General features: G+C 37.8%; 1 protein-coding gene across 6 annotated transcripts in view; it reads right to left on the reverse strand.

The window, feature by feature from the left end:
• Positions 1–23739, reverse strand: part of GPD2 (glycerol-3-phosphate dehydrogenase 2) — a 134073-nt gene that overhangs the window by 40544 nt on the left and 69790 nt on the right. The gene's annotated exons all lie outside the window — the stretch shown is intronic.

A 23739-nucleotide genomic window follows, 5' to 3' on the forward strand; every position in this document is an offset into this window, starting at 1 on the left:
ATACAGGCAATGTAGCCAATTTTCTAATAACATCAGTCCCAGCTTACAAACAGGTTCTATCTTCGAGGCTGCATTCTAAGATGGCTATTCAGAACACAATTAATTTTCCTATAGAAATGCTATAAATAGATGGTGGTAGGTGATTAAATTGTGGCACAAGAGCTATTTAGTGCATAGGGTACCTGAATAAGGAAATTAATAATAGCCTCGATGCCCACCACCCCCTACATTCACCCTAAATCTCCAGGCTGACCAAAGAGCTCATCCTCGAATAAAACTCAGCTCTTTCACACCTCTTACTTTTCGCTCATGGTATCCCTACTCCATGGAACATCTTACCCTTCCTGGTAAACTATTCAAATGTTCATCTTTCTTTCATGAAACCTTCCCTGACTCCTCTCAGACACAACAGCCTTCTCTCCTCTGTGCTTCTATGGCACTATGTACATATCCTTATTACAGCACAAACTATTTTCTAAATAATTGCATTCAATACTCACTCATTTATTGAGCAAATATGTACTACATGCTTTTAAATGTGCCAGGGATTATTATGCTAGGAGCTGGATTTACAACAGACACCCAAACAGACATAGTTTCAGGCCTAGGGCACCTTGATTCTAATAACATGTTCCTAGAAGATAGAGGACATCTTATTCAATTATGCTTTACCAGTGCCTAATATAGCATTTGCTACCTGGTAGACATTCAGATATTTGATGAATGCATGAATGAATGAATTATAGAACACAATCCCAGGTCAGAGATTGTTCAAATATGGGAAATGTGCTCAGGTCTTACAGATTCTAGGAACAACCCCTAACCCCTAACCCTACTCCCACTATAGCTGTGGTTTCCACTGAACCAAGGGACTATGGCCTCTCTACCTAGCTACCCAGCAGACAGTAGAAACAGGATGTCTTCTACCACAAACTTTTTGGTCAAAGTACAAGCAAAAGAAAAAGGCTAGTGATAAAGTTAAAGCAAGCAAGGGCTTGATGTATGATCAGAACAGCAAGTGGCATATCCCTTTGACAAATATTGATTGAGGACATATTATGAGCCAGGCATGATGATAGGCATTAGGGATCCCACTGAGTAGGGAAAATAAGCTAACCCTGGTCTCTGCTCTATGGAACCACATTCTAATGGGGAAGACAGGTAAAGTCAAGTAAAACAAATTAAAGACAATTACAAACTGCAATAACGGCAACAGAAGGGAAAATAGGGGGCAGGGAGAGCAACAACCTGGGGAGTTAAGGAAGGCGGGGCAGTTAGAAAAAGTGGTCAAGATAAGCAAGAAGTAGAGAAAATGCAAGGAAGATTAAGTCCTAATAGCAAGACCAAAACCTATAAACTTTAATCACTGCTAATGTGCAGTTATATCCAAAGCCTATATGAAGCATAAACTATCAGAAATGTGACTATGGTATTAGCACAACTACATTTGATTAAAGTGTCTGCAAAGTGATTTTTTTGTCATTCATACTTTAAAGCAGTCATCTATAGTTTATATATATCAATACTGATCAAGAATTAGGTTTAGAAATCTTCCTGGGCTGATGTACATTTTTGCAGGAAATGTCTTCTAGTATAGACTGGTGATACTCAAAAGCATAATATTCAAAGTTTATGAATTGGAGTAATTTGCTGTCACTTATCCATACTACAGTTCTCAGGAAGGGACACCTGTTAGCCCTGAGCATGTAATCATTTTTATGATTAAATACAAAGGTACAATTAAATACAGGCACAGAATGTGACCTGCATCATAATTCTGCCCAGCCCTTCTCTTCACAATATCCTTTTCATTATCGCAGGCCTTTTGTTCCTTCATCTTTCTTTTGTCTCTCCCTAAGTTTTCGAATAAGCTATTTACAACCTGAATAATTAGCAATCAGCGTGGATCTGTGGTCTCTGGCCCCGTGTAAACGAAACACTGTGAAGTGCCTTAACATGACATATTTAAGTACATAAAAGTTTCTATACCCTCAGGTCTTTCCTTTCTTGAAAAAGTTTTAAATGAATCTAACGAAGAATAAGGTTTCTACTTTTCAGATACTTAGGAATCTAGCTACATTTTGAATGAAAATAAAACCACATTTAAACTTCAAACAACAGAATGCTTTGGGTATTCATTTTCTCTCATATGTGTAAAAATGTCTATACATCAGTTTACGGTAAAGACCCCCTCCCCTCCCATGCGGAACAATTAATTCTCTCTCTAGTACAAGTCAAAAATAGGTTTTTATACTTTTAAGGAAGAAAAAGGAGCAATGTGACAAAAATTAAATGAAATGAAGTTGAAAAGTCAGGAAGCGTGACACACTATAGAGACTCTTTTACAGACCATACATTTATGTGGCCTAAAGCCACAGGTCATCCTCCTTAGTCGTTTGTGAGATGCACCAAAGTCACTGATAAGCACCTTTGAGGGTAAGGGTCTTTCTTTACTGAGAGCGCCGTCTGGAATGCATGGCATCTTAACCCAAGATAACTGACCTGAGGATGCTTGAGATTTATTTCTTTAACAATTATATTTACTAAACACCTACTATGTGCCAGTCAGTGAGCTAAGTATCACTGTGGGGAGCAGATTGAAACGGATTGGCTCAGCTACCCCAGGACTCTGAGAACAAGAGCAAGTTTACAGTCCAACTTGGAAAGGTCGCAAGTTCCAAAAAGTCTCTCCATTTCTGAGCACATTTCCTTTCTCTTTCCTCTGCAGTTTTCCTAAAATATCACCAAGCCTAGTGCTCCAGACATACCTCTTTTTCTCTTTTATGTTACAGGAAGATCTGCAAGGCTTTGTTCATAGGAGTGTGGACTTAAGTTCAAGCCACATCTCAGCCAACCGTGAAACCTCACGCTAGTTGCTTCATCTAAGGTGCTAGTCACACATCTATACAGGGGAAATGACAATGGGATTGACAGAGGTCGAGGAGTGAGATAGGGAGTGTCTGTTCTGACATCATAGTTCTCAATAAACATTAACTATTATTATTAAAAGGTTAAAAAATGTACTGAAAAGTCAAGACCACTTTGTACCTTAATTAAAAGATATCACTACTGCCCCAAATACTTAAAAAATAAAAACAAAAAGAAAGCTCTGTATATTTTCTAGTTCTGAATGGCTTCTTGCTCATCAATCTGGCAAGCTTTTCCTGAAATGTGTTGACAACTAATCTCTAATCTCTGCACTTCCTGAACACTGCCTGCTCTTTTTTGTTTCTCTTTCTTTCTCTCTTTACGTTTTACCACTGATGCGCAAGGTATTCTTTTCTGTGTGCCATCAAGGATAGGAAGACAGGGGAGTGATTTTCAATCTGGAAGAAAAACAGCATTGACAGGATAACAGAGTGTTTGGAAATATCAGAATCACCAAGTCTTCATCCAGAGGACTTCATTTTCTTTTAAAAACGGGGAGCCTCCGGTGCTTTGTGACCGCCTGGAGGGGTGGGATAGGGAGGGTGGGAGGGAGGGAGACGCAAGAGGGAAGAGATATGGGAACATAAGTATATGTATAACTGATTCACTTTGTTATACAGCAGAAACTAACACACCATTGTAAAGCAATTATACCCCAATAAAGATGTTTTAAAAAAAAAATGGGGAGCCTCTGCCAGTTTCTACCAAGGAAATCAACACTTGCTATAAACTGAGAAAAGTCAAAAGATCCAAGTTCTAATGCCTCAGATAGCCACTAACTGGATGTGTTTCTGTAACAAATAACTGTCTGGGTTTTGTTTTCTTGTTTTTGCTTCCCAGCATCCCCCCTTCTCCCCATCACGGAAGCCTCGCAAGAGGTAGAGTCCACCTGTCCCCCGCACACGGACCTCTAACCCCACTCCGCCAATCAGATGCTCCCCACGCAGACTTCCATCTAGAGCTAGTGACCCAGAGAGCCGGACACGGAGAATTCAAAGGTGGAGGCCAAAGAACAGCAGCACCATCCCGTACTAGGGGTGTGGGGACAGAGGTGTCAACAGCGATGGCAGACGGAGACACGAGGGGCGGTAATCAGCATGAACGTCCTTGGTGCACCGGTTCTGGGATAGGATCGCGCCTGTGGCTTTGGATACTGCCATTATGTATATCTTCAGCAGCTTTCCCAGCATCGCTGCCTGTTGTTCAGGTCCCCTCAAAAAGGTTTTTTCTCCTTAAGTCAGTCCAATTTATTTTTCTTTTGCCTGTGACTAAAAACCTGGGCCAGTCCCAAGCCCTGTGCTTCAGTTTCCTCGCTGCTGGAGCCACAGAGTGGAACTTCGTGATCTCTCTGGTTCCTTCCAGCTCTACCAATTTTATAAGCTGCCATCCCAAAATGTCAAATAAGCCAACTGAGAGTCGAATTCTATAACGAAGGAAAAGAAAGCCTTCAATGGGAAACAGTCGACCTCTCATAAAAGGACTGGCAAAAGTGAGCGATTCCTTTCACTTACCTAGGACCATCTCCCAGGCCCCGTCTCCTCATTTGTGTGTGAGTACATGCACACAACTTTTTACAAACCCACTGGAATGGCTCCACCTGCCCCCGGGGTGATTCCGAGTGTGAGCTACATAATAAATAACATGGAACCGTGTCCTAAGAACCAGCTGGGGAATGCTAACTGGAAACAACCTTTTGAGAAGCTTTATCTGTTGCAAGTGAGTCCTGTATCTTATCAGATTTCTGTCTCTAATCACGGGAAGATTCTACACCTTATCAAGTTGTTATCAAATCAGTCTGACCAGAGCCCAATGTCCTGATTGAAAAGAATGTGTACTATCACATGAACAAGAAAAGCAGGCTCTCAGCCCAGGGAGAGCACTGCGCCTGGAGACTCAGAACACCTGAGTCCAGGACACAGCAAGTCACAGACTGACTTGATGCTGGACATGTCCCTTTACCCATCAGAGCCTGTTTCTTCACCTGCAAAGCAGAGTTAACACCAACTTCTTTGCCACTGAAATGATCAGGTTAGAGCGTACAGGGAAGCATTTGTAAACTGGGAAGCACTGTGAGAATGAAGCTATTATTGTCAACAAAGATTTCCTTCTACTAAGTTTACCTTCCCTCTCTCCTTTTGTCTGAGATAGTCTCTTACTTGCTATCCAAATCATAAGTGTTCCTCAGTTTTCAGAATAATACCTCTGAGCAACCCAGATTCAATGTTTATTTAGAAACTTAATTTGGGGCTTGAACTGCAAAACAGGAAGAAAAGTAAGAATTTAATTCTCTTTGTAACTACAAAAACAAACCTTTCAGATTCAATTTACAAATATATCTTTAACAGATATTGTTTCAAACTATAGTAAAAAATATCCAATTGCTTTTCCTTGAACTTGCTATGTACTAAATAAGCAAAATCCTGATCTTAATTTGGTCATTTAAATAGGTTTGCCCTGCTGGAAATTTTTTTTTTTAACAGCAATCATGAGTCATGGATGACTCATGTGAGCCACATGGATGTTTTGTTTCTCCCAGGAATTAATAAATTAAGGGCAGGGACTTAGTTCTACCCACCGCAACCATCACCACCACTGATTTACCTCCAGGAAGGACAACAGTGCCAGGCATGTAGGAAGGTGCTAAAACATTTGTTGTCTAAAGTAATCAATTTATAATTCAATAGTCTGTGCATTCAGCTAATGCCCATCAATTTAGCAGAGCCTTATCACCCTGAGAGAAGTGAAAAAATAGATATTGTGAATCCTTACAGCCAAGATCACATGATGAGGCAGAAGACCGAGGTGCAAATATTGTGAGAACCAGTTTAATAGGGCTCTTCCTTTAATGTCACTACCTACCTGCGAACAGCTAGTAGAATATCTGACATCTCCAAGATAAAAAAGAACACGAACAGAAAGTTTATACACAATGTAGTTATCAATGAAATTATGTCAATATTGCAACCACACACATCAAATACTATGCCAGATGCTCTAGCCATATTTTTAAAGCCAACAGATTTGTTCTTCTGGAAAGATGAACACGACCAAGAAAAAAAAGACTAGACATAGTAAGAAAAAAAGATATTCTACTTTGAGAAAGTAGCTTGAGTTGTAACTTAGTGATGACTCAGTATGACTGTTCATACTGTTCAAAAGACTAGAAAATAGATAACTGCATTCTATTATCTAATTTGAAAATGTTCATTTCTAAGTAAAAGAAAACAACCCATTTCCTGACACATGCATAAAAAAGTTTTGTTTCATTGCTCTAACCTTCAATGATACTTCAACTTCTGGCTGGCCAATCTGCAACTCATAAAATTTGAATATGGACAGTGTATTAGATGACATTGAAAATTCTCTTTAATTTAGTTGGGTATAATAATGGCATGGTAGCTTTAAATTATTAAAAAATAAAGAATAATCCTTATCAGTTAAATGTGCTTTCAAATGTTCTAGGTGTGAGGATGGCACACTTTTTCTGTAAAGGCCATTCGATCTCTATTGACCTACTCAACTCTGCTGTTGGCAATACCTAAATGAATTAGCATGGCTGTGTTCCAATAAAACTCTATTTTACGGACACTGAAATTTAAATTTTATGTAATTTCGTGCCACAAAATTTAACCATTTAAAAATATAAAAACCATTCTCGCATACAAAATAAGAGGCAGGTAGGGATTTGACCTCTGCTCTAGGAGAAAAAAAAAGAGAGAGGGGAGTGAAGGACAGGGAGGGAGGGAATAGATAAAATAAGAGTACCCGTGAGTTGATAATTGTTACAGCTGGAGATGGTACACATCAGTTCAAAATCCTACTTTCCTTCATGTACGTTTGCAAGCTTTGATAATAAAAACTTAAAATTTTATAAATCAATGAAGGGAATACATTCCCAATGTATATCAAATCATCACATTATATACTTTTAAATATCTTACAATTTTATTTTTCAATTATACCTAAATAAAGCTGGGAGCGGAGAATTAAAGCTTTAAAATGGGAAAGAGGAAGGAAAGAAGCAGAGAGGAAAGATAGAGGGAAGGAAAGGAAGATTATTTTTGCTGCCACCATCACCATTATGCTTATGGGGCTCCCAATGACAAATGTATAGTTAATCTGGTTCATGTGAAGTTTCCTTTACCCTGCCACGTGTTGTCAAACTTTCCACACCAATAAAACATGGTTGTTTAGAACTCCCTCTCTGGGGGAAAATAAACTGACAGTAGAGCTAATCAATGCCCCTGTAATAGAGAAAGACACTTCCAATATTCTACACAGTTTGATTGAAATCTGCACTCAATAAATATTTAAGAGTTTAAACAAGAAAAGATTCAATACATAGTTAATATTCAATACATACTTAAATTAAAATTAAATAGTACCATTAAAACAAATTTTTCACCAAAAAGGTTTCAATGAATGTCAAAAAATGTTCCTTTTGTCTCTGAAATTCTGGAGCATGGTAACATGCAGCAAGACTCAAACGTAAAACACTAACTAAAAACAAACGAACAAAAACTAACCACATCCTCACATTGCTAATATTTCTTATAATATAAAAAAATAAAGTTAGATGCTACACAATGCCCCACCAAATTGAAAATACATTTATTAGTTTTACTTTCAACTCTTAAATACAAGGCTGGGACATACCATAAGTATTAGTAATGTTTTCACTTTTTAAAGTTTTAAAATGAAAAGTAAAAACAATACCATGCTCCAGCGAGCAGAGTTTCTTTCCCATATTCCCAGCAATTCTCAAAGTCTTCCTGGAAATGCTAGTCAGTGGTTAATGTCAAAGAGAGATCATACTAGTTTCTATCTGAGATGGTCAAGGTACACTCAGCCAGCTGTAATTACTGACAACCTTCAACTTGCAGGCTGAGCCCTAAGCAGTCCCTGAGTTAATCCTGATGGCACGTGACAATATACGAGGAGTCCCAGCCCTCCAGAATTAGAATCTGCCCACAAACTGTTACCTCCCTAGACAAGGGAATCCCTGGTGTTTACCAGGCTGCAGTCTCTCCTGCCACATACACCAAGCATTAGAGTCCCTGCCCAATATTGGACTTGCACTCTATGTTCCTACTTGGACTAGAACTCTGCTTTCATCTCAGCTTGCTTGACTAGAGCTCTGACATTCTGCCTAGCTCTTCCTTCAAGTTCACTGGCCCCTCTCTCTCTCCATTTCAAGGAGATGCCTAGTATCCTCCATAGATTCCCCCTTCTCCCAAAGAATCCCCAAAATGCTGCCATGCACTTGACTCCACAGAGCATCACTTCACTGAGAAAACTGCTTCCCTGCTCAGACCCACCATCAGTCTCCCGCACACTGATAGGACTGGGATGAGTCCTGGGGTTGCCAAGTCAGCTGAGACAGGTGGTTAGGAAGACTGCTCTTGGACTTCCTAGCCACTACCCTTGGAAGACTGCTCATAGCCAGGCTACACCTTGAGCCTGCCTGTTCCTGGTTCACTTCTCTGCTTCTACCAACCTGCCTTGGGAGAGCCCTGCCCTCAAAAGTTATTGAAGGGTGTCCATAGGGTAAAAAACAGTTTAGCAGATCTAGCCACGGTTTAGTGCTGCCACATATAGCTATCTGTAAGAGTAGGTTCTGTGAACGTCTTACTGCCTATAGAAAATATGAAAAAGAGTCACTCATCTATCCTTTATTGATACCATAGTTCAGGATACAAATTCAAAGTCAATTTTACTTTATGAGCTTTAAGTTCACCTGGTCACAAATAAAAAATTTAAATGTCAAAAATATTGAATTCTAATTAAAAACCTAAGCCTAAGAATCAAAGACCCAAACAGACTATTCACCTTGAGGGGCCAGATTATAATATATTACTCCATTAAAATACAACTTAAAATGCAGCATATTAATTCTTCAACTTAACATATGTCTCAAAACTTCTCAGGAGCACTGCACAAAGACGCTTTTGTAAAACAACCTCACAGCACTTTGATGTGACCGTATGTTCATTAAAAGGAAGTATTACTACTTACATACATAAGGTACATAATGAATTCAGTATGTGCCTAGAGTTGGCTAATGCTATTAAAGCACACGCCAAAAGCACAGACTATAAGTCAAAATGTGATTTGTCAAAGTAAGATCTTAATATGATACAGGTTAGAAATAAATAATTAAACCACTGATGTCCTGATATGGAATTAGTGAGGAGAGCTAAGCCCACACTGAGACCAGGTGGCAGGTGACATCCCTTTGTTCTATCTATAGCTTTGGCTATTCCTCTCTCTCTTCCACCTGGATAAGTACAAAATTAGCATGCACCAGGCATTCTTCACTCCCCCAAGGGTTTATATCTCTAACACTGCTTTAAAGACTGATATTCTTTCCAAAATGTTGACATAAGCCAGTTGGGCAGTTACGGATTTTTTAAAGCCCACATTACCGAAGTTTTTAAAAAATCTAGATTTCTCTTAAAACAGAATTTGTAAACCACTTGACACTAGTTTATTAACTCACTTCCAAATTGAGGACAATTTAACAAAAGACCAGAAAGGGCTGACGTATAGTAAATAAAAAGGCCAAGCCACAAAGACAGCTATCAAAAATATAAGAAAATCTAGTCAGTGAATGTTGGAGTTGTCAAGGAACTGTGAGCAAAGAGACGGATACTGATCCATGTATTATACCTTCTTTTCCTACCTCTTCACCTCTCTTTCAGCCTGGGTTCCTTCAAATCAGCATAAAATCTCATCCAAGACTCTCCCATCAACCACCCAAATATGGTCCCTAGATTCTGAGTTCCCTGCATCAGATGCTGTTTTCATTCACTGATGCCCACTGCCTACAGAATTCAAACTTAACTCCTTAGCATAGTATACCTGATCCTCCAGGATCCTGGCCCTGTTTGCCACTCCACACCTCTACATCACACTACATAGAGTGTGATGCTCACATTCTATACAACTGCTTCCTGTACTCCGTGTGCCTTCATGCCTTTGGCCACAATGTCCTTCCACATCCTCCCTCACTGACCTCACCTAGCTATACTACTCCATCTTAAAAGTTGGTAAAGTATTGCCTCCTTACGGAAGCTTTTCTAGGTCTCCACAACCACCTTAGGTATATGCCTCTTGTAGAATTTCTCACATGTATGGCAAACCATTGACTTCAGTGTCTGTATTCCCCAAAGAGCTTTTGGAGGAAAAGAAACATTTTGCATTACTCTGTGTATCTCCAGGACCTATCAAGTTGCCTGGATTTTACATGGTGCTAATATATGGTTACTGAATAGATACATAAATAAATAAAATTGCTAGTTGTAGAAAAAAAAAAAAACTAAGAATTCTATCCTAACTAGAACCATGTGAATCTACACATTATTTCAACTTGCTATGCAAATCCCAAGACTAATACATTAAGGCCAATCTTGATGGAGAAAGTCAGAATTAATGAAAAGAAAACCTTAGAAAGGAAAAAAAAAAAAAAAAAGAAAACCTTAGAAAGGGCTGGTACTCAGTTTTACAGTCTACACAGACGTGACAATCATACAGCTTAAGCCTAGACCTAGAGTAGGCACACTTCAATTCAGAGGTAACACATGTCAACATTCAGTCAGCTTCTTCCCAAGAATCAGAAATCAGGAAGTTCAGCAGTGTTTACGTGGAAATTTGTTTGTTTCTTTGTTATGTTTTTCCCATCTGAGTCCTGGATGGAGTCAAAGGCTATGAGGTGAAACGTAGTCTGGTCAAGAAGCCCTGCAGGGCTTCCCTGGTGGCGCAGTGGTTGAGAGTCTGCCTGCCGATGCAGGGGACATGGGTTCGTGCCCCGGTCCGGGAAGATCCCACATGCCGCGGAGCGGCTGGGCCCGTGAGCCATGGCCGCTGAGCCTGCGCGTCCGGAGCCTGCGCGTCCGGAGCCTGTGCTCCGCAACGGGAGAGGCCACAACAGTGAGAGGCCCACGTACAGAAAAAAAAAAAAAGAAGCCCTGCAGTTTTGAGAGGAGCAGCTTCAGGAACAGAAACATGAGGCTGAAATTCAACTACTGCTTATAAGCCATTTTCCAACATTTCTTCAGAAGCACTCACAGCTCATGCATTGATGGAAAATAAGGCTTTTCACGGTTTCCCTTTCATAGATTGATCAAATGCACCTACAGAGACCACCCAGGTGGATCCAAGGGCTCCTCAGTGCTACAATGATACAGAGTTTTCTGGAGGACCCCTGTTTTATTCTGGACACAAGGATCCTGGACATAAGGAAACCTGAAAGCAATGAGAGTGGTCACAATCCACTGGACAAGGGAGAGAAGCACTCAGTGGCTGCTGCTTCCTCCAGCCCTTGGAAACGTCCCTCCCTGTGGAGCTGGAGGATGGATTTGAAGGTCTGGGGTAACTTAACCTCCCCAAGGCCGCCTTCAGCCCTCACATGCTGACAGAGATCTTCTCACTCAGATTGACTACCCTACACGAAGTGCCATAGGTCTCTCTGAATGCGAGTTAGGAAAACGTTCATGGCACCTTGTTTTAATATGTGCCTCTGCCCCATCCTAGATAAGGCACAATTTCTATATGAAATACGGGTAGTAGAGGTGGAGATCAGAGCATGTTTTTTCTCCCCAGCTCTCTACTACTCAGTAGCCTTCTACGTTCCTGTCACTTTGCTGGTTCTGCTCTGAATTCCTGAGACTTGGTTTCACCTCGTTTCTGGGTGGCACTGCTCTCTGCTTTGTAGCTGCTGTTGAAGCCAGAAGAACAGTTTCAATAAGAGCTGACAGGATCAGGCCCCTGTGGTGTCTCTAAAATTTCAAGTTCAGTTTCTGTGAAAAATGCTTACAATGCCATAATTCAAACAGAATTAAGAGGAGTAAATAGTCTGAAATTTGTAGCTCAAAATGTGCACATAGTGAGGGAAGACCACCTACTCACAATCGGATGGCCCCGGGAGCATTGGGGGAGGGTGGCATCACGGAGAGCCACCCAGCACACAGAAGGCCCTGAGGAACAACCACATGTGCTCAAAGGCTTGAAGATACTTGAATAACAAAAAGGGGACCTAAGTTTACCCACCCCTCCTGCCATGAAATACAAGGAACCTGCAATGGAAAGACACAAATAAAAATGACTGCTTTTACGTGTGAGAAAAAAAAAGAGTGGGGGGGAGAAGATAAGTTTCAGACAAAAGTCTAAATCGAAATGTATGGGGTAAGTTAATGATGTTCACTTTTGTCGGGGTTGGAGAGGAGAAAGGGCCAAAGTTACGTTAAGCAGCAAATGTAGCAAATTAAAATAAACTTCAGAGAATTAGGTATTTAACTGCATCTAGGTATTCAGATATTTTAAATATTACTCTAAATTGTATGTTTGTTTCATTATATCTGCGTTAATAATGTTTACGCTTGGCTCCTTTTAAATAAGATCTTTTGCTACTTAAAAAAATAGACATAATTGAGTGGCGAAATGTTCTTCTCTCTTTATTCATACTGAAGGATTGTGAAGACATGAGTTTTACCCAAAAGAGACAAGAAAAAGGAATATACAAATAGAAGATAGAGGGAAACGATAAAAATACATATTAATCTTGCTTTACACCAAACATGCTTCTTATAACCCCCGTGTACTGTTATTTTTTTTTTAATGTTTTTTGAAGAGGCAACTATTGAAAAGGATAATTTGGGTTTATATTATTCTCTTAAGGGGACAAGAGTAGTGAAATTGTCTGATTTGTAAATCCTGAGGGTATTCAGATTACTTTTTAAATAATAATGTATTTACACCCCTTCTTTTGCCAAAACAGATTTGAGTTAACTACTGAGGTACAATGTTTTGCACACAAAAAATTATCGAGAGAGAGAGAGAGAGAGAGAGAGAGAGAGAGAGAAAACCCTCTGGAGCCTCTTCTCGGCTGACTTTCAGTCACAATTTGTCCTCTGTAAGGAAAGGGAAAACCGCATGAAATCCTAAGCCCACTCATTACTGTATTTCTCAGGTTAAAAATGAGAAGAATTTAAAACACCTGGGAAATAGGAAGTTTCTGGTTTACTGAGAGGCTTCGGAGTTACCTATCCCAAGTCAGTTCAGGGTTGTGTATTAATCATCTTGACATAAAGACATAAAGTACAAGTTATTTGACTTGCTCTTAACCTGACAGCTGCTCATCTAATCCTTGTGCTCTTTTATCATTTTCTAATCAAAGACTTATTCTTCTGAATAGACAGTAAATTACACACTGGTAATACTTTTCCAGTGAACGCAAGACTACCTCTTTGGTTTGGGATAGCAGAGAAGCAGTAGTTATACAAGTTGTGTGGGAAGTCAGTTGTGTGTGTGTGTGTATTTAATGTGCAAAGCTGAGTTTGTTTTAAAGTAAGTGATTGTGTGGTTCATATCTTCTGTGGGTGGATATAATGATCTAAGGAGTGTTTTACTAATGTAAAGTGTGATATGAATAAGTATTAACAGTAATAGTGAAACCAGTTTGAAATTTACATTCGAAAATAGTGGTTTATTTGGCACCAGAAAATATGATCTACCAAGGTTTCATTTATAAGAACTATGTACCAATGCCTTTTTTCAGTTTTTCTATATTACATTACCAGGGCTTGGTTGTAGAATTTCTAGTTGAAACTAACATAGGGGGTTTTTAATTGAAGAGATGCTTTTATTACTGCTATTTCTTGTGAGGGTAGATACCAGCCTGTCCTTCTGTTACACTAAGAAAGCCACTGTGTGTCATGTGCAGAGCAATTAAAAATGGATTTGACTCTTGTTTTTCTCTCTCTTTCTTCCTTTTTCTAAATGTTTATCTGTGCAAAGACTCTTGAACCCCTTGAAAGAATTCTAGAAAACATGCTAGAGTGGGTAGATCAGTGGGTACCTGGAGACTGTGCCAACAGATCCGTGAGGCGTTACACTGTCATACAATAAAGTAGCAAGAAAAACAGCTCCTGAAGACCGATCACTATACCTTTTTAATTTCCTATTTATTTCCCCATATTCCAATGGCAATTATTTCCTTCTCCCTTTCTTTCCAAAAATGATCTAAGAGAGTATATTTCTGAAGGAGAACTACTTTGAGACAACTGTACTGGATAGTTAAGCTTTGAGCTTTAAGCTTTGATAAACATTTCTTGGGAGTCTGTTTTCCCAATGTCTCTAAAACAAAAGTAGAAAATCTCTCAAACTTTTAAGTCTTAACTGTAAACTGTGATTAATTAGTTTCATTTCTAAAATTTTTTTTAATTCACCATTCATATAAAGAATATAAAAATAAAATGTTACTAAGAAGTGTATAATTTCATGTATTGGTATAAAACAGACGCATCTATTTAAAAGACTATAATTAACATGAATATTTAGTCTGAAGATTGGCTTTCGACACAAGCAGATGATATGTACTAGGTTTTTAGCAAGTTTAAACAAATCAGAGAATAATGACAATAATAGCATTTGAGACTCACAGCCTAATTTTAATCTCCCTATACAGGTAAAACTAGTAGATATGCCATTGTTTTGTGGTGTCCAAAGAAACAAAATAAAATTTCATTTTCACCTATAAAAAGAAAAATAACTTAAAAATATGGTTTATTGATGGCTAAGGCTGTGACAATACATATATTTTGATCTAAGCAGCTAACATGACTATAAAATTTAACTCTATGAAATTTGGTTCCTGGATCTTTTTTTAAATTCACCTTTTCAAAACTTTGTGGCTCTTTATGTTACTAAGGAATGAAATACCCATTATATTAGGTGAAAAGAGCAAGGTATTACTATTACCTAAGAAATGGAAGGGGGAGCAAATAGAAGTGTACATAAAATATACACATATGCATACACATGCACACACAATGAAAGGATATGCCAAAATTCTATTTTTTTAAAACGTTATCTTTAAGGAAAAAGAGGACATGTGGTGGAGTGAACAGGGAGAGCCTTATTTGAATAGCCTTATTTGAATAGTCTTTGTTTTCATTTTGACTTTGAAGCCCTGTATTTTACATAATTTTTTTTTAAAAAGCACAGCTTTAAAAAGGTAAATCCCTAAAGATCTAAAGCAAAATTAAAATGATTTTATGTACTGAGTTGATGGCATAACCACACTGATAGACACTATGTAAAGTAGCTTTAAAAGACAGTAATTTATCTATATATTCCCATTGGCATATACTCTAAAACAATAATAACAACAAAAAACAAAAATCTTAAACTGGTTTCAGTAATAATATTTTTGGAGGTATGATTGAAGAGATTAAATAAAAGCCATGTACTCATGAATTTAAAGTATAATTATGTCTAAGAATTCATCATATTTTTCTTTTTTAAGCAAAAAACTTTTCTTAACTCTTTCTACAGAAAAACCTAGAAATGACCAATCAGTAGCAATGAACATCCGTAGGAAATAGATTATGGTCTCATTACCGTTCCCCACAGGAAGGAGTCAAAGCTTATTGGAGAAATGGCTGCTTCCAGGTCTAGGTCAGGAAAGTTACAAGATTAACCTAGATTATCTTGTCATAGCAGATAGCACAGAAGTCATCGTAGACCATTAACAGCTTATCAAAAAGGCCCAGGAGAGCTTCCCTGGTGGCACAGTGGTTGAGAGTCCGCCTGCCGATGCAGGGGACACGGGTTCGTGCCCCGGTCCAGGAGGATCCCACATGCCGTGGAGCGGCTGGGCCCGTGAGCCATGGCCGCTGAGCCTGCGCGTCCGGAGCCTGTGCTCCGCAACAGGAGAGGCCACAGCAGTGAGAGGCCCGCGTACCGCAAAAAAAAAAAAGGCTCAGGAACCAATTTGAGATGGTGCCCATGGGCCAGAAAAGAGCAGTTTGAACATCAGTAACTCTAATAGATTGACACAAATCAAATATATTTAAAATCATGAGTTTAACTTATAATCAAAAAAATCTCATCACATTTGGAGGATAACAGAAAACTAACTCATTATTATTAAAACTAGCATATAAATGGAAAGAATCAAGCATTTATCCAGAAATTTTATACAAAAATGTACCTCAAGGTAGGCAAAGAGTCGATACAGGGAAATTATAACTATTCCAACTAATAAATGAAGTTGGAATGACAGAGTTAGAGAAGTACCATTTTATCCTCTTAACCTCTAATGACATACTGAAATTGATCTAGGCAATAATTATGACTGATTAAAAATAGAGGCAAGAAGACTTGTGATAGAAATTCACACCACCACCTATAAAATATTTTTGACAAAACAATTTGATCCAGCCTCCTTGTAACTTATCACTAAAGATGTCCCACCTCCTCCCCTTCCAATAAACTATGCTTCCTATTTTTCTTGCTTTTGTAATGTCCTGTCTCTTAAATCTGGGATGCCCCTGTGATTCACTTTAATTAACAGAAGGTGGTAGAAATGACATTATGTGACTTTCAAGTCTAGGTCAGAAGAAGCCTTGCATATGAGACTTGGTCTCTTGGTACTCATTGGGGTAAGCCAGGCACCACATAAGAAGTCTATGTAAGAGTCCAACCCAGCTGTGTGGAAAAGCCACAGTGAGAGAGAGATGCAAGACCAGCCCCCAGCTATTCCAGCCTTCTCAGCCCAGGAGCCAGACATGTAGGTAAGAAAGCTTTCAGAAGACTCCAGCTTCAGCCACCAACTCACTGCAACGACAGGAGGGATCCCAGGTGAAAAACACCCAGCTAACCCCATCCATCCTCAAAACTCTGAGAGAGTCCATTGATGTTTTAAGGCACTAAGTTTGGGTGTTGTTTCTTTTTTCAGCAACAGATTAATGGGACAAGCCTAACATGTACAGGAAATACAGGGGAACTGTTAAACAAAACCATGAGGAAACAAGGGAAGGGATGGGAAACCTATTATAAAAAGAATGAATTGGTATATATAAACCTTAACTAGGATTTTGTTTGCTTTATGGGTTTATTTTTTAATCAGGAGCAAATTAAGGTAACGACACTATCGTTGACATGTGATCATGACCCGGTATTTGACCTTAAGGAATTACTGTTAAACATTTTAAGTGTGGTTGTATTTTAAAGAAACTTCTTAACTTTAAAGATACAGACCAAAATATCCATGGATGAAATATTTGTTATCTGGGGGCTGGAGGGTAGCAAATAGGAGTATAGATGAAATTAAGCCATGAGTTTATGTGTTGAAACTGGAAGTTCATTTTATTATTCTCATTACTTCTCCATATGTCTTAGTAAAAATGCATATACTTTGTTGAACTATCAATATTTGCCTGTTTTTTGTTAAAGCATATAATGGACTGAAAAACTAATGCTAGCTGAAAGAAGCCATGATGTTATAATCTTTAAAGTTTTTTTTTTAGCCAAGGAAAAAAATTACTTTCACATCCCCACATGTCCAAAATATTGATCTAGATATTTAACTTTGCTTCCCCTTCTCCTGGGAAATAGGGATCATGATATCTCATTCCAGTGTATATGCTGAGTTTGATCAACTAAGACAATTTATGGGAAAAAAATGTTTTGAAAACCATACTCTGCTACACAAATGCAAAACATTATTTGTAGTAAGGATCATGTGTTTGGCCCAATATTTGGAATATATGCAGTGAACTCTCTCAAAACCTGAAAGCTAAGAACTCTGTCCTTAATGCATTTAGCCCTAATACCAGGCACAGTGCTTAGAAAATGGAAATTCCATAAAGATTTTTTGGATGAAGGCATAAACTGGAGGAAAGAGGGCATGGAGATTTTAGATACACTTGCTTTTGCCTTTGATCCTGCATCTTTTTAAAAAGGGTCAACTGAGCAACAAGAGTGTGAGAGGTAAGTATCTCACTGTGAACCCACCAGAACTATTTGTTCAAACACCATATACACTACATACCCTTCTACTGGTGAATTTTAGCACTGTTTTTAAGCTTTTATATGCAGAGTACAATGTGAATTACTATCTCATACACTACACCTGATCAAATCTACTTTTGTATGCTTTTGATTTTCTTAAAAAAAAACTAATTATAAGAGAATAAAAGCCTGGTATTTAATACATGCTGGTCAAGTGAGCAATAAACAACTGCAAACTTTCCTAGAGGCTATTTTGCCCTGTCTCATCATCAGGAAGCTAAAGCATATGTTGGATGTTAGCCTGGATGGACACAAATGTGTCCTATTTATTCAAGGTTTCCTTTGGAGCCACAATTTATAAGTTTTGTTTCTTAGGGGTACATGTCAAACTTCATTTAGCATTTGTTGGTATCCAGATACACTGAATAGCAAAAAGGCAGCATTCGGGGGTAAAATATATGCCTGCTATATGAGCAATAATGTCAGTTTCATTTATGTAACTCACAGAAAACAAGAGGAGAAATACAATGGAAAAGCTGACAGTAGGAAATCAAGATAAAAATTATTCACTTAATTTATAAGTGTAAAACTGCATATGGACAGGGAAAATACTAAAACAAATAGGTTTTAAATCATGTCTAAGAAGTGGACAATTTTAGAGGAAGTTCTTTTAAAATGTGCTCTTTGACCCTTAAATTTCAAACATTATATACTTATGTGAAGCATGTTTGTATGCACAATATTTTCCTTTCTCCTGAGAATGTTTTGCAAGTTTTCTGGAAGAATCTGCAAATTTTAAATATACAAGGGACATTTGTGGAACCGATGCTTCGCTTTAGAACATTTTTGTGAAAAGTTGAAGTCTGATGGTCGATACAATATGCATAAAATTGACCCAGATAAAACAATTAAAATTTAAATAATTTTATACTTATAAAGTTATTTTACATTTATTATTCATTTGAAGCTCAAAACACTTCATGAGCAAAACATTATAAGCCTAAATTCATAGATGTGTAATGTGGCTCAAAACTCAGTAAAGTTTGCAATCCTGAGTCATCTACTTCCATAGTATTGACTGCTTCCACTACACTACGGTACTCTGGAAAGCAGTTTCCAGGTATGACTGAGATGCTTACAACTGTGAGACAAGTTATCGTGCCACTTTCAACATATCTTTTCTAAGACTGAACTCAGGATGAGTTCAGCTTAGCTTAGTTCATTCACTTTCAATACTCTATTTTACTCCATTATGAGAATATACTATAGGCTACTTATTCGTCTCTTGATAGATATTTGAATTATTTCTCCTTTTGAAGTTATTCCCAGTGCTGCAATAAACTTTTTATACATATCTCCTGGTTGCCACACATAAGAGTTTCTCTGGGACATAGGCTTAAAATGATGATAAATTACTAACCCAGTGGTTCAAAAAAGAAAAATCAAGTTGAGTATTACAGAAGTAGAGTAGATGTCAGCATATAACTCCAATATGGTTATTTATTTATAAATTACTTACCTGTACTATTGTACTTATAGACGTTTAAACCATATGTAAAAACAGACATTTCTAAGGAATTTGCTAGAAACAGGTCTAAGGAAAAGTTCTAATATGTTCTTCCTACCCCCAGTGGATGGTCTTGTGCAACCCAGGAGGCTGCTCACACAACCACTTTAGAATCACCATAACAGCCTCACAAGAACGGCATTAAGAAGCACAGAGATGAACTTGCATAATGGTACTGCTGTTTTGTTCAATCTATTTCTGTTCTGAAGAAATTAATGTGTCTGTCCAAATTTAAAGTAGATAACACCCAATTATAGTTCAACAATTGTGTTTGCAAATAATGTAAATGAGGATTAAAGGCACCATCTTTAGATTTGACTTATGTTCCAAGAACTCAATGGAAAAACAAAAATGAAAACATAAGACTAAAAAAAAAAAAAAAAATCACCTTTGTGTTATTGGGTAATTGATTTTTTTTAAGCTTTCAAAATAGATAAAATCAACACCTTAAAAGACTTGTCTTTAACCCAGGCTTTCTTTTATTGACGTATATGATTGCGGGTGCATGCCTAGAGGAATAATAGTTTGTTCCTAACAAAAGAGTCTGGATTCCACAATATGCCTTTTGCCAGAGGCCTCATTCCCCAAAGCTCACAGCTAACTGCATCTCCTGCTGTACCTGTAACAATTTAATTGTATAAGTCAGCCTAGTCAAGCATCTCCGGCTCATGACTGGGAGACATGAAATTCATTGTCATTAGTGTCCCTGTCATTTTGGATCATTATATCCTGCTGCAGAATTTTCCTCACTTCAGTGCATTTTTACCTCCAGGAGCCAGGGATTATAGCTGAGGTTGGGGGGGGGCGGGGGCAGGACCATGAGCTGCATTTACCTCAGGGGAGCCAGAGATTAAATTGGCTTTGCTCTCTCACGAGCTGAATTCATCTATTTGTATGCTGTGAGTTTTAGGTTGGGATAAACATGAATATTCTAGTGAAACCTGGGCTTTAATTCCCCCTTTGAAACATGGCTGTAACCAACTTCTATTTACACTAGGAAAGCCAACGTAATTTCTCGTAGGTTGCTATTTTCATATGTGCATAAGGAATACTTAAGGGCATCATCGGTACGAAATAACAGACATCTCTCTCTGTCACCGCCTGGACTCTCAGAAGGAAGAATTTAAAGCTGTAATTTTGTTCTCCAGTTTCATCTTACAGAAGCTTAATGGGGGTATCTAACGGTTTTAAATATTTAATGATTTTTAATTATGTCTCATTTTCTGTGCACTGGATTGGATGACTGAAGTCCAACTAGAATGGCACCAAAGATCTTCTCTGGGAGCAGGGAGATTGAAGTAAAGTTGACGGAGGAAGCCCAAGTAAGTTTCTGAGGAAACTGGCTCGCCCTCCACAGCTGGCTCACATAACCTCACAGCCTGCCAAGTCACCCGAGCCTGTCGTGCCTTAAATACTTTTTGCTGACGTGGGAGAGTTGCACCAGTCACAACACTCTCTACGTGGAGACCCCCTGATCAGTGGTGATGGCCACGGACAGGGTCCAGCTGGTGGATCTCTGGTAGGATATGGAAAGGAGCAGAGAGGAAATACTAGGACACGTCTCAGGCGGAAAACCAGTGAGGCGACTATATTGCTTTCTCTAACAGAATATAAGAAGAAAAAATAACCTAGTGTGTCACTTCCTATCCCAACTTTCACTTCAAATGGATCTTACTGAGAAATTTGACATTTACTTTGTCTATACTGAAAAAGATGGTAGTTATTCCTCCACATATGTGAGTTTGTTTCTCAGAGTTTAACAAAATATGGCAATGGATCGTACCTATGCCAAGCACAGAAGTGCCACTATAATTACTACATTTAAAAGTATGTGGTCAAAGACATAAACTTCTAGTTATAAGAAAAATAAGTCCTGGGGATGTAATGTACAGCATAGTGACTATAGCTAATAATACTGTATGGTGTATTGGAAAGTTGCTAAGAAATCTTAAAAACCCTCATCATATGAAAAAAAAAAGTTTGTAATGATGTATGGTGATAGATGTTAACTAGACTTACTGTGGTGATCATTTGGCAATGTACACAAATATTGAATCACTATGTTGTATACCGGAAACCAACATAACGTTATATGTAAATTATCCCTCAATTAAAAAAAAAGATAAAAAGAAAAACAATGTATGTGGAATTTATCTTATTCCCTTTGTGGACTTTTGTGGAGGAAAAGACTTTGCCTTAATCCTATGCAATGATCATCACTATTTTTTTAGCATAAACTGTTTGCATGAATAATTAAGAAAATTTTTTTGACCTTTGTACATTTTGTACTTCAGAGGGAATATCTTACAGACCTAACATCTCAGTTTTGAAAGAATCTTAAAGATGGACTCAGTCACTGGTCCCTCCATGTTAATGGTGATGTTTAGTAGTCTGTCTGACTATATTTTCACACCATTATTTTTTCATTTTTCACTGGTACTGAAGCAACTGTGTGATGGATAACTAATCAGAGTTGTTAATTGGCAAAATTTCTTGTAGATTTTAAAAGTTCATTTAGTTACTTGTGCCACTTTTTCATTATGATCAAGATTCTCCCAAGGTGGGAATTATAAAAATTATTATTTCTGTTCACTTTTAAATGGTTAAATTTATGTTATGTAAATTTCACCTCAATAAATTATTTTTTTAAGTTAAAAAAACGTTATTTTGTGTAGCCCAAATGCATTTTGAAATCATTTGGGAGACTGTTACTACATTCTCATAATGATTATTTAAGAAGAAGAGTATTTGTTGCTGTTGTTGTTGTTGTTAAGAAATGTTTATCTTATAAATTACAATGTTTAGACTTCAATTGCAATGGTATATGCTTAGGAAGTATATTGTCCTCTCTGAAATACTTTGGTAGCAGGATAATAATGTTATTTTTCTGGTTGAAGGGTTAGTCATCCCTTCCTTTCTCTGAGCACGCATTTATTACATTTAATTCCTTTACTATATGTTCCTTTCTACCTTATTTCTATATTGGTATTTAATTTGTTCATCACACCATTAGCTTTAACAAGAGTTGCCCTATCTGTGAATACAGCTGTGAAACCATAGAACTACACTGTCTCACATTGTTGTTTTGTCTTGCCTCAGGCATGACATAGTTGGACCTGCATCATTTCAGAACAAGATTTAAAAAGAAATTATTTCCAGTGACTAGAATTATTTTTACTTTTTCAAGACTTGGGCTTCACAATCAATTTTCAAATATCAATTTGAAATTATTTTAAATAATAATTTTTAACTTTTCAATAGCTAAACTCATAATTTTGCAACCTGTAACAAGCTATAAAAGCCAATTCTAGATAAAAGAAATTCTTCTTCCTCTTGATTCTAATAGGATAGTGTTTCTCCTGCAGTATATGACACAGATTTCCCTTGGTTTCTCCATGTAGAATTGTTAAGAATCTATAATTCATAACAATATCAAACCAACATAACACAGATGGCACAAATTCAGATATGACAGCCACTAATATTCCTCTCAAGGAGGTTCAGATATGCACAAGCTAAAAAAATAAAAGTAACAAATAAAAGTAGTTCGTGTTCAATATATCACATGGTGGAGAAAATGGCCAAGTTCTTGAGAGAGTTTGCACGGGAGGGATTGAAACTAAGAGGCAAAGGGCACAAACACTTTCAGGTCAGGATGGGCAGGGGGCCATTTGCAGAATGCCTTTTTATTCCTCCTGGATCAAAAACCTCTTTAATATAGTCACCCAACAAACTACACTGGATTAACATTAAGGGTCTGAAAGCAGAGAAAGAATATTCACAGTTAAGATTGTCCCTTAACATGTAGGCTCAATCAGGGGCACCAAAAAAGTAGTTAAGTGCCCCCCACCCCGTGGTGTTTAGATGCTGGAAGGCACTGTAAACTGTGAATTTTCTAGCTTTTAATGTTTGTCTAAGACCCTTAACATTTTTCTAATATTGTTGCTCCTAACACATCTTCTTGGGTTTATCCCCGTTGCCCCATCTGCACGTACACATTTTGCATTCATATATGAAAGCCTGAAAGACAGCTAAATTGATTCAGAAACCTAACACTGAGAAGAAGAAAAAAAGGTAGGGGTAGCCTTAAGGATATCCCATGTTATGAAGTATAAATATCAAAGTCTCCTGGAAAAACAAAACAACAAAAACACTTCTTCATGTTAAGAGTTTAGATATCTAACACTAAATACAAAAGATCACATAGTAGGGGTAAAAAAACCTCACTGACCCTATAGGGCCTTTGTGCCACAAATTTCTAAGACTTTTTGAATCTGTGTCCAGCTATTTCTTTATAAATAGACATCCTTGGACTACTTTTAAAATCCATTCACCCTTTAAAACTATAGTAAAACTTCACAAATGGCTTTTCCTGTGTTGTTTTGTATTGTATTGTGGTCCATCTGGAGATATATTAAGTGGTTAGTTCCTTCAAATAAAAGTGTACAAAA

Source organism: Delphinapterus leucas, chromosome 8 (assembly GCF_059928025.1).
Source record: "Delphinapterus leucas isolate spDelLeu-1000000601 "Yukka" chromosome 8, BTC_Dleu_Yukka2, whole genome shotgun sequence".
Taxonomy (NCBI): Eukaryota; Metazoa; Chordata; class Mammalia; order Artiodactyla; family Monodontidae; genus Delphinapterus; species Delphinapterus leucas.